This window comes from Tachypleus tridentatus, chromosome 9 (assembly GCF_004210375.1).
Source record: "Tachypleus tridentatus isolate NWPU-2018 chromosome 9, ASM421037v1, whole genome shotgun sequence".
Taxonomy (NCBI): Eukaryota; Metazoa; Arthropoda; class Merostomata; order Xiphosura; family Limulidae; genus Tachypleus; species Tachypleus tridentatus.
The window spans coordinates 24,795,972-24,811,889 of record NC_134833.1 but is presented as its reverse complement, the minus strand read 5'-3'; the positions used below and the strand labels follow the sequence as shown (position 1 = coordinate 24,811,889).

At 30.8% G+C, this 15,918-nt stretch overlaps 1 long non-coding RNA gene across 3 annotated transcripts; it reads right to left on the bottom strand.

Moving 5' to 3' along the window:
* Positions 1 to 13,304, bottom strand: LOC143224873 (uncharacterized). Of its 3 annotated transcripts, none has more exons than XR_013013489.1 (4): positions 13,186 to 13,304; positions 10,769 to 10,904; positions 7,301 to 7,622; positions 1 to 273 (listed from the first exon to the last, which is right to left on the bottom strand). It is a non-coding gene; the product is annotated as an uncharacterized LOC143224873 (long non-coding RNA). The 3 variants fall into 3 exon arrangements; XR_013013487.1 differs by having other exon boundaries at positions 7,301 to 7,440; XR_013013488.1 differs by having other exon boundaries at positions 7,301 to 7,416.
* Between the last annotated feature and the right edge of the window lie 2,614 nt (positions 13,305 to 15,918).

The window sequence follows — 15,918 nt, the reverse complement described above, 5'->3', positions numbered from 1 at the left end:
GACAAACTATTACTTTATTAAAATTTATAACACGTAGAAATAGTTTTCAGTACAGTGACGTTTATAAAACATTTGATATTTGTGGCTAATACGCCAGTTAACATAACCTACAAATATGGTGCAATATACACTCAATAAAAGCAAGAAATCATGTACCACATAAATATACTAGTTAGTCCCCTGTGTTCCCTGGTGGAACAGCGGAAGGTTTACAAATATCTGGTGTTCAATTCCCAACAGTGGACACTACAGAGAGCTCAGTATGTCTTTGATCTAAAAGAAAGAGAACAAAAATAGCCAATCCTCTATTAATGTCTATAAGTTAAGTTTACTTATTTTTTTAGAAAATAAAAGCACACATTTACCTCCGACGATAGCTTAAGAATGACGAAATAACAATATAAATAATTCATTTTATGAAATACTTTAAGTTAATTAATAATCATATATATCTTTCCTTTTGTCTCTTTTCAAAACAGTATCATAATAATATCATTATTCAGGGTTGTAAGGTATTCACTGAGGTGGTTGAAAACTAAATTTTAAACTGTTAGAAGGATAATAACAAAATAATTTGAATATTTTAGTCTACTTTTAAAGCAACATTTATAATTGTTAGATGAAAGTTGCTACTATCGCATTTACGTTGTCTGTTCCTCTGGCATGGCCTAGCGCGTTAAGGCGTGCGCTTCGTAATCTGAGGGTCGCGGGTTCGCGCCCGAGTCGTGCCAAACATGCTCGCCCTCCCAGCCGTGGGGCGTTATAATGTTACGATCAATCCCACTTTCGTTGGTAAAAGAGTAGCCCAAGAGTTGGCGGTGGGTGGTGATGACTAGCTGCCTTCCCTCTCGTCTTACACTGCTAAATTAGGGACGGCTAGCACAGATAGCCCTCGAGTAGCTTTGTGCAAAAAAACAAACAAACAAACCTCTGGCCCCATGTGGTACAATGGGATATCTGCAATTTTACAACACTAGAACCTGGGTTTCAATACCCATGGAGGGCAAATTGCAGGCTCTTTGAAATTTTATACCAAATTCCAATCAAAACATGTCCAGATGATTAGGGCACTTGACTCTACATCTGAGAGTCGCAAATTTGAATCACCATTACATCAAATGTACTCACCCATTCAGCTGCAGGGGCATTATAAGTCACGGTACATCACACTATTCCTTGATAAAATATTAGCTCAAGACCTGTTGTTGGATGGTGATAACTAGCTGCTTTCCTTCTACTTTTCACTGCTAAATTAGCGACTGCTACCGCAGCTCTCTCATATATAGTTTGTGTGAAATTCAATCCAAACAAACAAACTGCTCCCTCTCTGTGGCAGGTTAAAATTTCTGTGGTCTCAGGAGCTAATAATTTTTGTGGTCCCTACATCTTATTTAGTTTTACATAGAATAAAATCATCAATGGGTTCCCATTAAGACCATAGGCAGTGGAGCTGGGTCCCATCTACCCCTTACCTAAATTTGCCAATGTTCCCTCTACCAGTTAAGAGCTTATAATGTAACTTTGTACTCAACAACAAACAAAATATTTTTGGGATATAAATGCCTATTACACCTATTGTCTTTCAAGTAATGTTTATATGAAGAAATTACAAGTATATTCTTCTACATTCAATTTTTTTTTTAATATCCAGAAATTTTCTGATATAAAATTTACTGGGGTCATGTTTAAAACACTGAGAACACAAAACAGGAAAAATAATAAAGATAAAACACAACCACATAAGTGTAGAGTACACAAGTAACTGTACGTTTAAAATCATATCATCAAGAACCAATCAACAGAGAGAACATTACCTTTTATGGAGATTAATCACAGACTATAAAACTGTAATTAATTGCTATGATAGAGAATAAACGTTTATTATTGTACCCAGGATATAACATACAGAGCTAAAAAAGATATTCATTGATTACTGTACCCATGATATAACATAAAGAGGTAGTACAGATAAACATTGATTATTCTATCAAGGATACAACATAGGGAGGTAGAAAAAATGAAAACTAATTATTGTACCCAAAATATAACATACAGAAGAAGGAAAGATGATCATTAATTACTTTACCCAGGATATAACATAGAAGGAAAAGCAGATAAACATTGAATGTTGTACCCAAGATATAACATTCAAAGGTAAAACAGATAAATATTGATCAGTGTACCCAGGATACAACAAACAGAGGTACAACAGATGAACATTGATTTCTGTACCCAGGATGTAACATACTGACTCAATACACATGAACACTGAGTACTGTACCCAGAATATAACAGACAGAGGTAGAACAGATGAACACTGACTATTGTAACAAGGATATAAAAAACAGATGTAGTGCAGATAAACATTGATTATTGTACCCAGAATATAACGGACAGAGGTAGAACAAATGAAAATTGAATTCTGTACCCTTGATATAACATACACTGGTAAAACATGAATGTTGATAGCTGTAGCCAGGATATAAGATACAGAAGTAGTGCAGATGAACATGGATTACTGTTATCACGACATAACATAAAGAGTTAAAACAGAAAAACATTTATTCCTCAACCAAAATATAACAGAGTTAGAACATTTTAACATTGATTGCTGTTTCCTGGATAAAACAAAGAGGGGTAAAGCAGATAAACATTGATTATTGTACTCAGGATATAATTTTCAGAGGTAAAACAGATGAATAATCATTAATGTACCCAGGATATAACATAGACAGTTAGAACAGTTAAGCATTGATTCTTCTACAAATGATATAACATATAGAGGTAAAGCAGATAAACACTGAACACTGTACCATGGATATGACATACAGGTAAAGCAGATAAACACAGAATATTGTACCCTGGATTTAAAATACAGAGTTTAAAACAGATAAATATGATTATTGACCCATGAAAAAAAAACACAGGGGTAAAACAGATGATTATTGATTATTTTATCTGAGTATATAACATAAAGAGGTAGTACAGATAAACATTGATTTTATACCCAGGATATAATATATTGAGGGAAAACACATAAACATTAACTACTGTACCAGGATGTGGCATACAGGTGCATATATGAACATTGATTATACAACTCAGTATATAACATACAGAGTTAGTACAGATGAACCTTTATTATTGTACCCAAGCTATATCATACAGAGATAAAACAGATAAACATTGATTACTGAACCTACAATACAACATACAGTGATAATGCAGATGAACACTGATTACTCTACCCAGGATAAGCATACAGAAGTAGTACAGTGCGGGACATAAGCACCTGTGCAATCAACACCTGCTTGAGTGCATGTACCTATTTTCTCACCTACTTGCGCTGTGTACAAAATGAACACCAGCCTGCACAACTACAAAAGATACACCTGCATGTACATGAATGAAAATATGCACCTGAGCATGTATGTACCAATTTATGCACCTGCGAGTGTATTTACCAATTATGCAACTGTGTGTGCATGTACGAAAATAAGCACTTGTGTGCCCAACTACAAAATCACCACCTGCATGCACTTATAATAATTTGTGCATGTGCTATGTGTGAAAATGAGCACTTCCACACACATATGCAAATTTACAAGCCTGTGCTTCCAGAAAATAAACACCTGCGTGTGCATGTCCTAAAATTAGCATCTGGTGGTACAGTCTCTGAAACAACGAATAAGTTTTATCTGTTTTCTTTATGGCCCTGTATGGCCAGGTGGTTGAGGCATAGGACTTGAAATCAAATGGTTGCAGGTTCGAATCCAGGTCACACCAAGCATACTCGCCCTTTCACCCAAGGGGGCATTATAATGTGTGGTCACTCTCACAATTTGTTGGTAAAAAAATTGGCACTGAGTGGTGATGACTAGCTGCATTCCCTCTAATCATATACTGGAAAATTCAGGTCGGCTATCACAGATTGCCTTTGAGTAGCTTTGTGTGAAATTCAAAAAACAACATATTTATTTGTCTTCCAATTTTAATTTTAAAAACTAAAAACGAATTTATTCAATTAACAGAGCCTCTGATTAGAAATCAAGAAGTTTCTGTGATGACGAGAAAACCCACTTGTAGAGAAAAATATATATGTAAAAACAGCTGGTATGGGCAAAGAAAGCTCTATGTAGAGGAATGAACAACATTTCGACCTTCTTTGGTCATCGTCAGGTTCACAATGAAGAAGAAGATCGAAACGTTGTTCACTCCTCAACATGGAGCTTTATCTACTCATACCAGCCAGTTTTACATATCAACAAGTTTATTTTTTCTCAGTTTTTTTTTTATACATTTCATTTGATACTTTCAGAAACTCTTAACAACAATATTAGATTATGAAATTATTGCTAAGCAGAGTAATATAAATATTATGTTGGAATGCATTGTTATCAAAATGGATTGGCTTTTCACATATAAGAAGTTGTTGTGTAAGGAACTATTTCATTTCTTTGTGCTTCTTTGTTTTTGCTAGATTTTACTATTTAAAAAAATGGGCACATATCTATTTGTCTGTGATTTATATTTATAATTTGTAATATAAAATATCACTTTTTTTGTAAGTACGTTTCCACGAGCTTCCCTCATTAGAAAGTTATGCATATACACGTGCAAATTCTTGTTGATAAATGACAATACTCAAATGCAGACCCTCGGGGTTTGCTTAGTATTAGTGCAAACTCTCAGGTTTCTAGATACTTTCCTTAGAGATATGATGATCATATCTCTTTTGTTTATAGATTTTAACACAAAAAGACAAGCACACTCAAGAAGACAAGTTATAATATACTGATGCAAACCCTTAGGGTTCACTTAATATGGATGCAAAATTTCAAGTTCATAGATTCTTTTGTCGTGAAGCTATAACAGTAAAACATAAACAGATGCGCATGTGCACACGTGTTTCTTTCTCTCCTTGTGATTTTTATTTGTAGTATCAGGAACCATTTCTTCTTTATGGTGGTTTTTGCTAGCTGACTTCATTAAGAAGATGCACATGCATGTGGATAAGTAGTACTCAGTTTACACCTTCAGTATCAGAGGAATATTCAGGTGTTAGGTTATTTCTTTTTCAAACTATGGCAGTCACACTTTTTCAATTTGTTTTTAAGTTAGCTCGCGTCATTATAATAATACTCGCATGTGTATCAGTAATAATACTCAGGTGCATATTCTCAGGTCTCACTTGGTATGTTTGTTTGTTTTTGAATTCGTGCAAAGCTACACTAGGGCTATCTGTGCTACCCATCCCTAATTTAGCAGTGTAAGACTAATCACCACCACCAACCACCAACTCTTGGGCTACTCTTTTACAAACAACTAGTGAGAATGACCGTCATATTACAATGCCCCACAACTAAAAGGGCAAATAATGCCACTCCTCTTTTGCACTTTATCAACAACCTTCAAACCTGCATTTTAAAGAAATTTGTCATCACCACATCTATGTGCAAGTTATTCTAATTACATCAAAATTGTCCATTCCTGTTACTTTTGTCATCATTTTATTTTTTACACTTATAGCATCACAGTAGTAACAATTAAACCTACCCTTATAACCACTTGTATCAATTCATGCATTAACTGTAAAATGTTATTTTAATAACCTAATTTTATTTTTTATTTTCTTATCTATCTTACCTTGTTGCTGTTGTTCCTTTTATTTTCTAGCATAACAAACCACAATTATAGTATTGCTTGCTATGTTTCTTCACCTTGTAACATTTCTTTTAATGTATTAGACACGTTTTGTTTTGTTGTTGCAATGCAACTTGTGATTTGAATTTTTACCTTATATCCTGTTGTTTATCAAATGTCTTGCACTTATAGAAGATTTAAGTGATTTACCTGAAAGCTTGTGCATTAATTTGAAAATGCTAAAAAAGTAGAGACAGTCAAATATATTATTTAATACAAAGAAAGCTTAGTTTTGAAATAAAACAGTTCATCTAAAAGTAACAACATTAAACCTGTTAACATTAGTTCAATAACAAAATGTGATGTTATTTACTTCAAAATGTTTCTAGCATTGTCAATCAGCAAAGGCAAAATTTATTTTTCTCACTGCTGGAAGTAAAGGTTCACACTGATTTATTAATAACCTGGGCTCCAGAGGAATCATTGTTACAGTTTTGTTTTTTAAACTTTAGGCCTTGCAGATATTTTAATGTGATGTGGATTGCATTACACTTTTACTCATGTCATGAAATAGCACTGTTAATGAAAAAAACACAGGTTTGTGTTTTCAATTTCTGTATGTCACTCATTAAGAAAGTAGTTTCATATTGAACTTAAATTATTCTAACATATATTTTTATTAAGTTATTGCAACTTGACAAACACATTAAAACCAATTTTACTGTTCTGTGATTCAAAATTTTGATTATTAGTTCTTTTGAGAACCATTTGTTGTGATAATTATTAACCATCAAAATTTGTAAAACACACTACACATTCCTTCCAAATCCTCATGTTTGATCCTTATTCGGTACTGTTCATTTTGGCATTTTAACTGAATGAGTTCAATAAACAGAAGAAGTTGAAATGCAAAATACAATATATTAAAGACAGGAAAAATATCATTATTAAAAGACAGTAAAAGTTTCGTCCTGCAGTGTTGTCTTATTGGAATAAGAATATTGAAATAAAGTCATCCAATTTAAAACATTTAATACAATTAGGGTTCGGGAATTTATCATAAGAATAAATATAAATTATATTTGTAATTTCCTTGATGTATTATTAAATATTTTATTTAATTTCCTTTTATATTATTTACAGTGTGTATGATTTTAAAATCATTTATTCTATGTGATATTGTTAAGAAAAAGAATAACTCAAGAGTTGGTGGGAGTGGGGGTGATGACTAGTTCCCTTCTCTCGTCTTTTAGCACTGAACTAGGAAGAGCTCATGCTGATAGCCCTCATGTTTTTGAATAAAAATCATGTCTACTTGAAATAAAAAGAAATAGCTTCTATTTTACGTTAAGCAAGAAGCTACACTTCAAACATGGAAAATGTTTGAGCTTTGAAACTTTTATTGCTTTTGTACACGACAGTGTGATCATAGTGATTTCTGAGCAGTGGTAATATATAAACTTCACTGCTGTTTTATTTCAAACAGAAACACAATTCATCTACGATTTTAATGTTTTGATTACAGCTGCAGGACACGCAACCTTAATTTTGATGAATGCTGGCTTGTGGTGCATTACACAAATAACAACAGTGGATTCAAAATAACAAAATCCTTCTATCATGTTCTGCTGATATTATTTTCTAAACTTATACTTACCAACAATTTGCGAGTGGTTTTCATCATTTGTTTGTAGGTTCCACAAAGCAAGTTACTGCATCAGTTCTGCATGTTGAAGTTCTTTTAGCTCGTAAAAGATGTCTTGGCCTTATTTCCTGTGTTGAAAACAAATGTTGCTGCTGCAAATATACAAATGAAGAAATACAAATACTTGACTTCTGATTTAGCAGCTGTGATAAACTTAGCTGTCACTTAATCTGTGACAAATTGGTTCTTCTTCTCCAGTTATTGTATGGGTATCTCAGAAATTGTTTCCAGAACAAATTGTTCTATGATCCTCTGGATGGCACTATTGCAGTATCTGTCATACACAGACCAATCATTTATTTAATATACTTTTCATGAACATGAAACTCAACTAGTCTTATTCAAGGTAACAGAAGTTTCTTTCTAAACAAATATATCCTGAAATATCTTTGTGTACAGAAGTAATGACAGAATATTTTTTTAGGCCTTGTTCAACTTAATTTCAAATGTGCTATAGGAAGTTAACAGGAAGAACAACAACAAAATAGATATTTTCCCATATTTATACAAAAGAAATATTAATTACAAATATAATTTCATTTTAAATTTAAGCTTTGTGCTTTGATCTTTGATATAACACTTTTGTGATAAGGAAGGAATAATATTTACCTTAAGTTGTATACTATTGTTATGGTTCTGTATTTTGTTTTCTTATCCATCACATTAAACAGGTAAGCTTGTGTTTTACTTTAACAGTTTAAAATATTACTGAAAAGTAAACTGATATGTATTTTCAGTCTTGACAGTTACCCTATTCCAACTTTTAGAAGGGCTGACACAAAGTTTCTAGGGGGAATATTGGCCACCATGTTATTTAAGGTTTTTAATCTCATTGGAAAAACTGCATAATGTCTCCTGATTTTAGTAGGAGCATCTTTAGAACAAGGTCAGCCAGTTTACAAAAAGTTATTCACTAAAGTCATAATTTAACACAAGACAAGGATATGTACTGTCTTTCTAGCCAGGTTTACTAGGCATTTCATTCCTTTGATTTTCGTCTCCCTGTAAAATTAATATAAAATGTGTTCTCTGATTTTACTGCATCCACTGTGAAGAATCGAATTCCAAACTTAGATACTATATGTTTGTAAGCTTTCAGCTGACCAACTGACTAATAGAGACTGTAGTGTTAATTTAAAGCAACAAAATAATCAGGTTTAGTTTACTGCCTTGATGTGCTATACATTTTCATCCTCAATGTGATTTTGTGTTATTTCACTTGTGTCTATAAAACTTTCTTATACAAGTAATAAATAAACTTTGGTTTTGTAATTGATTTCAAGAACCACTGCTGCAAGTAAAATGCAAGGCCTAAAGCAACAGGCTAGTCAAATAGGCCTATACAGTGTAGCCAGAAAGATTGCAATCCACTAATGTATTATTTTTCTAAATTAAGTCCTAGTTTATGTGATTTATCAATGTTTCAAATTATTAATTATGATACCTTTGTTTAGCTTATGCCATAATTTATTAGATTAAGTAATATTCAAGTTAACTGAATAAAAAAATGTTACTTTAATTTAAATATTACCCCCAAATTTAAATAATGTCCCCACCTTTAAATTAAAACCATTCTCTTCATAAGTTAACAGCAGTGATGTAATAGTGTGGAAACAGCTTTCTACTACATTTCTGTTTAAGCAGAATGCCATTCCCTTACAACCCTCACAATTTCGAACAACTGAGACCTTAGAAATTTCTAACTTCATGAAATTTTGTCCACCTTTAGAAGAATGATTCATTAACCCTTTCATTCAAGTTGTATTTATTAAAATATAGTAAAAGAAATGACTGGAAAATAAAATTGTGTAGTTCTGTTAGTTATAATTCCAAATAACTTATGGACAGAGTTTATACTTTTCATACTTATTTGCTGTAGTTATCATGTTATAAGCAACTGACTTGGAAACTTAAGAGAACACTCAGGACTTTTTTCATCATGGATCATGAAACTCCACAGTAAATCTCCCAAGATATTCCACTTCTAATCTTTTGACACATATTTCCTATGTTTATTTTACTCTCAGCAGCTCAAGTAGAAACCTTGTGAAAATCAAACAATGAATTTCCACTGATCACATTACTGTTAAGTAACACTCTACTTTGATGTTACTGATAGTTATTTTCCCAGCTTTGAAGACAATAGTATATTATATGTAATTTAGTGATTCTCTAAAGTATTGTATAGAAATGGGAGAAAATAGTTTCAACATTTCTCTATAGAAAGTGTGATCTGATTCAATAAACTTGTTAGTTATCCTCCCTGATTGGTTGGGGTTAGCATTATAGATGTCAAAGTGTGCAAGAGCTTTTGAACATTGTCTTTTCTATTTTACCATACTTACAACAGTAGCAAATTTAGTTTCCAGTAGTATAAAAACGGAAAGAAGAAATGAAAAAATGACACATGTTGAAACTAGATGAGTTGTAAGTTCATTCATAACTGTTTCAGCTGATTAGAAATGTTAAATGTCTTAGTGTTACCATTTCAAGTCAATTAGTAGTAACATTGATAAAGATCAATCAAAATTTGACCAGTGTTTATATAATGTATTAAAACTACCTCTTCTTTCCAAAACCATGCACAGAAAATATTACTACAGTTTATGCAGACAAGTTAATTTGCTGCACTATACTATTTTAACAAACAATGTAAAGTCAAAATTCTTGGAATACCATTAAGGAAATGAAGTTTATAGCAATAACTGGCAGATAGCAACAAGGTGTTTCAATCATAGTAACCTATAACTAGTATTATAAAAAATATTAGACAACAGTGTTTCACAGATTCTTTTCATGAACCAACTGGATCAAGGTCAGGCATTTCTAATTTCATTCCAAACATAATTTCTGAGCTATGTACTTTAGAATTCAACAAGTGGCCAGCATAGAAAAACCAAGGCTTTGATGAAAAGGAAATAGAACTCCTTGAAAAATGTTTCAGATTGTCATTTTCAAACTTAATTGCTGCATATAGAGAATTTCTGAACATTGGGCACCAAATTACATCTGATCTGAACCGTTTAATTGGGTGTTCAAAACCATCTCATTATAGCTAATATTCCTGAAATGTGATAAATATGAATAATACTAACACTTTTAAAACATGTTCCCCAACTTCTTTATTTAACACTGCACCACTGCTTAGTGATATGTTTACTGACTTGCAATGCTAAAATCTGGAGTTTCATTTCTTGAGGTAGATAGTGCCTGAAACCCATTGTATATCTCTGCACGAAGACTAATAAACACTAATAAATTAAATATTGTTCACAAACTCTTCTTATGTGAAACAAGTGATTTCACTGTTATCTCATGATTACTTGCAGTCCTTTAATTAAACTTGCATCTTAAAATAGTGATATGACACCTCGCATACAACTTGTAATGTACATGAATTATAAAAACATGACTAGATACCAACGATTTATCTTCTGTCAAGTAAACCAAAATATCTTTTCCAGACTCCTCCACAAATTCCTGGGACTTCTTCATAGTCAAAGAAGGCTTAATCTTGAAAGAATGAAGTTTCATCTTCAGTTATCTTCCCTGTAATCTATGTTTTAGATAACATTTCTTAGTTTGATACAAAAGTTTTGTGTATAATTTCAATGAATATTAGACATGATTTGTTAAGATGTCAAAACCTTGTCAATGTTAATGAACTGCAATTTGGATGAAAATCATCATAAACTGGAAAATATTGTGTCATAAATGAATGTTTTAGCTGTAATAGCACTTTAATGTGATTGATAAGAAGTGCTTAACAGAACACTATTCACTTATTAACACGATTCACATAAGCTTGTTCTTTGAAATCACAATAAATCAGATTATGTTGCTCTGTTATATATATTTCTATAACCCAAAAACCTATAAGAATATTGTATATTGAAACTATATTTTATTACTTTTATGGAAAGAACATCAGTTTTTAAAATATAGTAACTTATTATTTTACAAAGATTTTACCTTCCCATTTCCCAAGTACAGGATGTAACAAAATTGATTGTTGTTTTCAGACCACAAGCACATAAAATGTTAAAACAATATTAAAGTCATTCTTTGATTTGTTTATTTATTAAGACTTTTCTGCACCTTAAGACTATAATCCCAATATATCAAATTTACTTTTAAATATTAAAAAATAAAGTTGTAGCTTATGTTATTGCCTGTCACTCAATGTTAATTTTAATAAAATATATGATAGTCAAAAGATAAATGGCCATTACTCTAGTAAATATCATTAAATCACTGTCTTGATGCCCACAGTTGTCAGAGCACAATTAGTCCATTCTGTAGACAAACCATTTTGACTTAGCTATTGAAATTTGAGAAACAAAAACACATGCTAAAGTAATATTGTTTAATAATGTATGAAAAAATTATAAAATCTTATTTTGTTTTTCCAAAGATATACATCTAATAGACCCAAAGTGCAAAAAGAACATATTATAGTTTCATAACATTAAATGACCAGAAACTTTTCATCTCCACCTTTTCACTATTGAGATTAGAAGTGCTATAGTTTGGATTCCCAATAAAAACACTGACCCTCAAACACATAGCAAATTAGCAATCACGTCATTTTAACACATTACATGAAAATTAAGCCAAAATATATTGCCTCCATATGCATTAGAGTCAATATAACTTGAAATAACAAAATTATTTCTTTTAGTTTACCAGCATCAGATACTTTTACCTAAATATTTACCTTTCATATTTATGTTAAAAGAACCATTCAGTGAAATAACATATTTAAATGTGATTGCTATCATTACTGTAAATCATAAACTGATCAAACAAATGAAATTTCTATTTCAGTACACTCCATCATTATCTAGTGTATAAAGCATTTGTTTTAAATACTGTGACTTTTATGAGTTATAAATCTTTTAAATATAAGGTCAGAGGTAGATACTATACAAATGTAAACAAATGGTAGTTTATTTTATAAATAAAACTTATCTCTCCCTTCTTTACAAATTTATGAAATGGTGTTTAAAAGGAATACACTCCATCATGATCTGGACCTTCACCTGATCCACTTTGTATAAAGTTACAACAGAATGAGTTCTTATACACAAAACATAAACTACAAAAACAATTACTTTAACAAAAAATAATAATGCAGAGAAGTCAACATACTTTTCCCATCTTATATAAAACTACTAAAACTTCCATAATTTCAAGGAAAGCCTTAATATACCCAAAATGTAGCAGTGAATTTTAAAACTTTTCACATAAAGGAGGAAGGAAGCTTTATTACAAATCAATGACAAAAAAAGAAAATATTGCACTTTTTGCAATCAACATGAAAAATACAGTTTTGAACCATTTGTGTTAATAACTAAAAAGAAGCAACAAAGTTTACAGGTTTCATAATACAAGGTAAGAGGTAGATATTATAAAAATGTAAATAGATCATAGTTTACAGGTTTGTAGCTTTGTTTTTACTGACAAATTGTATCAGTGAATACAGAAAATATAATTAAACATTACAAATTTGATGGAGGCCAAATCAAAACTTACAATTAGTAATTTGGAATTTTATGAGTTATTTTATCAAGACAAATAAACTTAAAACCATATCATAACATTTATAATTTTATTTTGTATGCAATTTTGGATTAATTATCAGAGAAATTTTTAAAAAATAAGATATTCAGGGATGGATAGGATTAATACTGAAAATTCAGGAAATATCAGTGAAAAAGGAGAGATATCTCCAGGAAAACTAACTGTAATAAAACTACTAAGTTACTTCAATATATACAATCAAAGAATAAATTCTAGAGCATATCTCAAGAGTGCTTTTCAATTAAACAACCTACCTAAAGCCAGAATACTTTGATTATCACTAGACAGAACTGTCGCATTCAGGTTTGTAATATCTCCAGCATCAGTTTCCATACATTTCTGATCTTTACTACTCAGTCTTTCCATGATAAAATGTGGGGAATTTTTCTCTAGAATTATTAACATGTTAAAAGAGTTGGAGATGCTACAGTTTACTTTTCCAGATATTCAGTAGCTGTAAATTAAAACATATAACAATCCACAGAGATATAGAAATGAACATATTTGTTAACCAAGATTTTTCTGCTTCATCCATATAATTGTTTCAAAATGTATTCTGACAAAGCAATCTTAACAGGTTCATAACATCCAAGCTGTAAAGTTGAAATATTACACATACATGTACTACTTTCTTCATATTATGTGGTAAATTTAAATTTATAATTTATTATGACACTAGAGGTATGAAAATAGGTTATATAATTCTGATAAAAATAACTTCAAACATTTTAACAGAAACAATTAATTTAAAATATGCCATTCAGAACTAAAGTAATTTTGGCAGCTGTCATAAACTTTATCCTAATGGAAATCACAATAAAATCAAGATTAATATACAACTAAACTGTCAATTAGCTACTATTTCTAATAACAATCTTAAATCACCATTTTCATGTTGTAAGAATAATGATAACATTTGAGCAGGTATTTGTTTTTCTCAAAAATGTATAAAGAAATAACATTTAACAAAACAAATTACAACAGAATTTATAAAGTTAACATAGCATGAAAATAGTCTTTAAATAAACACTTCTACAAAAACATTTTAACTAGTCTCCTGATGAACTACAAAGTTACTGACCTACTTGTGTTTGTTGATCTTTTTCTCATACTCCTATACTGATTAGCAAGTGAAACTCAAAATTACTATTTCCAATTATTTCTGTTTGTTAATTATTCCAACACTCAATTAATAGAAATTTCAATCATATCAGTTATCAGGAAACTAATCAAAATTACCATTTCCAGTTATTTCACCTATCCAGATGAACCTATTCATTCATTTTGAACAACTGACAAGATCCCACAACCAAAACTTTTTTTTCTGTGCAACTACTTACTAGAACATAGACAACTGGTTTTTAATGTATTTGATAAATGTAGTTCTCGATTAATCAATAATCATATGATGGCAATCACTCAGTTCAAGTGAGAAGGCATGTATGAGAAAATTGAGTTCCAAGAAAGCAGAGTATGACAAACATTTCCTGTATAAAAGGTACAAATCTTTCACACAGGAGACTGTGATAGAGATAAGAATTTATCTGAATTTCATTTTGTAATGAAAATTTTAATCATAGATATAAGAATGTCCTATATCATAGCTTTTGAGCTAGAACTCTCATATGACCTAATATGAGAAAGGAGAAGAGAAAAATATCAAAGGACATGTAAAAGGCTATTGAAATACATCAGTGATAAGTGACCATAAAGCACTGGAAGTATGGTGGGTCTATGGATTCCTATAAACTCAATAGTTGGTCTCAAAATAATGTACTAGGTTGCATAAAACCTAAAAACACTGGGGAACTTGCAAGTAATTGTTTCTTCAGAGTTGCATCTATGTTGAATACAAATACTGACCAAAATATTATGGTGTACTCTCACGGGCACCATCTTACAAGACAAAGAGATTTTAAAACATATGCAAAATTGGAGGTTCAACTGATTACAATACATCTACATGTTTCCAACAGCTCTTGAAAACACAAACTGTCTTAATATGAAGTGTTAAGTATGAATATTTTAATCATAATCTTTCACAATTTAGATTTAATTAATCCTGAAACTTAGTTAAACGACAGACTTGAACATATTTCTAACATTTGTTCCTACACACCTGTATCTTTAGTCATGTACCAAAACTAATTTGAAACTGATCTTAAACTTGCCACACTATCCAAAAGCCTAGTTTTAAATTGTGTGGTACACATTCCAAATGTCATGTATCTAATGCCAGAGTTTGGAAAACATAACTTGATTCATGAATATACTTCAAAATCTTGACACAGATTCACTCTATGTAACTAATAACAGCCAAATTATGATAAATTTGAATTCATAACAGAACTAAATGCTGAAATAATCAATTAAAACTGGTATAATAAAATCCTTTTTTACAATTTTAGAAGCTTTAAATCAACATACAAGTGGCTATAATTTTGAACACACATTTCTAAATACAAAAGTACACTGTTAAGACCAGGATGGTAATATAATCATAACTTTTTATTTTAATGTTTAGAGAAACCTCTAAATGTTTATAAGCACTATAATTATAAATTTAAAGTTGATTCAGTTTGTAAGAAGAAAAAAAATGTGCAAACAAAAAACAAAATAGTAAATGAATAGTTAAGTCTGATTACATCAGTTGTGACAAAAATGGTCACATGTCAAAAGCAACATACATACTTGAATTTGTTTCAGGGTAAAAAGTATCAAGACAGCTATTAATCAGCTTCTGAGTATCTTGTATATTCTTCTTTAACAAATACATTAAAAATGGGGAAAAGATATATAGTTCTAGTGTGTTGGAAAATATTACTTTTTATGTTATTGTGATAACGTTATACACAAGTCACTACTTCATAAAGATCTCCATAAACATATACACATACATTTGAAAAACACTATTTATCTACAACTGTTAAACATATGTGAATTGCTGGTAATTCACTTGTTTCAAAAGAATGTTAAATTAAGGAAAA